Here is a 2,634-nt window from a genome sequence, read left to right on the forward strand (position 1 = left end):
CGCTAGGCGCGGTTCGTGGGCTTGGAAAACCCGCGCCGGTGGTCCGAGCGCGCGAAGCCGGGAACTGGAAAGACCGCTCCGGCGAGGCGCTGCAAACTCGCGCGCAGCTCCGGGGGGTTCCGACCCGGGGGAGCAGAGTGAGCCGCTGCTGGGGCACAGCCAGAGTTTTCTTGGCCTTTTTTATGCAAATCAGGAGGTGGGGGGGCAAGGGAGGAGCCAGTGGAGAGTAATCTGAGGAGGGCTGGTCACTATTTTCTTGGTCTGGTTTTCGGTTGAGAATGGCCCTCGTGAGCTCGCTGGAAGTAAATTCTGGCTGTGCCCCATCCCCAGATGCTGCTGCTGCGCGCGCGCTCTACGATTGCTTTAAACAACAAACAGACAAGCCTGGCTGCGTCCCGCAGGGAGCGAGCCATGCGCGGGCTGCGGGAGTTGGGGACAAGCACCTCGCAAAGCGAGCGGCCTCGCAGCCAGGTTCAGGCCTGAACGTACTCCACCGTTCTAGCGGCCCTGGCCGTTGTGCCTTGTGCCACAGCCCTCAGTTTTTGTTCTTTCTGCGGCATTGCGCCGCGAAACGAAGTCCCAGGGAGCCACCAACCACCAGCCTTCAGGCTCTGTGTGCCCCGGGACCAGAGCCCCAGGCCGCCTCAGCGAATTTCATTTGTTACCAAAACTCCAGCTAAAGTTCAGCAGAGTGGTCCATGTGGCGTGTTTCCCTCTGCTCCTGGAAAAACCATCAGAATTATAAAGTAAGCAAAGCTTTACATGGAAAACGAAATAACAATAAGTACTGGAGTATTTTGTTGGGGCGTTTAATGATCTTGCCATTGTAGAAATGCCTCGCATCTCATCAGCATCACACAAAATTGCCCACCATTTCTCCTTTTCGGAGGCGAGATTTTCCTCATTTAAGTAAATGGGATGAGTCCCAAAAGGGTCCTAGCACAGACCGACCCTTACAGCAGGGGGCTCAGGAGAGTTTCCTGAACACCATTGGGGAAGAATTTCTGCCCAGCACAAGAGACTGGCAGATTGGGAAGAGCAGAATCCTGCCAAGAGACCCGGAAGGGTTAAACGCTACCTTGGCAGCATTGGTTCACTCACTTTACACGCACAGGGTGTACCAAGCTGGGCAGAGGTGAACAAACTCTGCTCACGTGGTTCTGGGGATTTAGAGTCTTTGAGGACTGCAAACCGTAAGTTCACAGCTGCAAACTGGGTACTGGGTGCCAGGCAAGGAAAGTGCGTGCGTGCGTGTGTGTGTGTGTGTGTGTGTGTGTGTGTCTCCCCTCCCCCTCATCGCTCCCAATCCCCCCACCCCCGCCGGGGAAGCGGCTTTCACCTCCCGGGGCTCCTCTTGCTCCTCCTCCCTCACAGTGTGAAGGTGCACAGCCCCAGAGAGCGAGGTTCTTTCATATGTAAGATGGGCGCATTGTTATTACTTTCCGGCCACTGAGAACCGTCCACTGGCTCAGACCTGCCCTATATCCTCCTTCCGGGGGATGCTTTGGCCTTGCAGACTCCCCCAGGCTCTGTAGTCTGACACGCTTTGTGGTCCAGCAGCTTAGAGGAGGGGGTTAAGAAGTGGCGAAAGCACATTCAGAATCATCTCTTATTTATTTCTGGTGGTAAACACATTGGAAAAGCACCAAGCGGTGGGAGCGCACCTTTCGAATTCGGAGAATCAGGATCGTTAAAAGCTCAGCTTTGATCCTTCTGCATGACACGGTTGCTCAGCCCGGGAAAGGCCCAGGGAGGCAGTAAACAGCCGCTCTCTCCCCGACTTTGTCTTAGGCCTCTCGGTTTCTAACTTAAGCACCGAGAGCCTTAAAACCCGCCTCCCCAAACACACACTGCTTTGAATACCCCGTAGGAAACGCAAGACATCGAATCAAACGGCTACTCGGTGCCTGAGCTCGGAGAGATGCTAGGACTTCGGCGGGGGTCGGGGAGGGGTGGGAGCCTTCCCGCCTCGGACGCCCCCGTCCCCAACGCGCTCCTCTGGGGTACCATCTGCTCCGCAGAGACCCTTGCTGGGGGTTCTAGAAGTCCGAAGACGGTCGGGCTGGTTTGAGCCAGGCTCTGTGGCACACCCGGGAGGTGTGTGTGCACGTGTGTGTGCCGGGGGCAGAGGGTGGGGCGGACCACGCGCCCGAGCGGCCCGGGGCATTGTTTCGGGAGACCGTGCGGCTACTTCACCGCCAGGGGGCGCCGGGAATCGTGCTGGAGTCACCGCTCCCGAGGTTCGCACTGTCCGGCTCCCGCCCGCCTGGCTGTCTCGCCCGCGGCGCCTACCGCAGCTGTCACGGCTTCTCCTTGCATCCAAGGCCCTCAGCCTCTACCCCACCCTGCGCCGGCTGCATCTTACTTCCCTACCTTCCCCACCTCGTGTCGCATTCCCCTCCCTTTTGTTTTTTCCTTGTCTGCGACCCGCCAAGCGCGTGTCCCTGTGACAGGCGCGCCGGCAGGACCAGCCGATTGCCAGGCAACCTGGAAATAACCTCCCGCTGAGGCTGGTACCCGAGCGGGGACCTCTGTCTGAGTGAAAAACACAGCACTGGGACAACTGGTGGCAATCGTGGCGTGTCTTCCCAGCTCCGGTCCCTCTGCTACTGCAGCCAGTCACCCTGAGCAGAG

The 2,634-nt window shown here is 58.4% G+C and overlaps 1 protein-coding gene across 1 annotated transcript in view; it reads right to left on the bottom strand.

Moving 5' to 3' along the window:
- The window catches only part of Sfrp2 (secreted frizzled related protein 2), an 8,019-nt gene extending 7,802 nt beyond the window's left edge, over nt 1–217 (bottom strand). Inside the window, exon 1 of the mRNA XM_015484492.2 lies at nt 1–217. This exon is cut by the window's left edge and continues 612 nt beyond it. The gene's annotated coding sequence lies outside the window, so the exon portion shown is untranslated.
- Between the last annotated feature and the right edge of the window lie 2,417 nt (nt 218–2,634).

The sequence above is a fragment of the Marmota marmota genome, unplaced genomic scaffold, assembly GCF_001458135.2.
Source record: "Marmota marmota marmota unplaced genomic scaffold, marMar, whole genome shotgun sequence".
In the NCBI taxonomy this organism is placed as follows: Eukaryota; Metazoa; Chordata; class Mammalia; order Rodentia; family Sciuridae; genus Marmota; species Marmota marmota.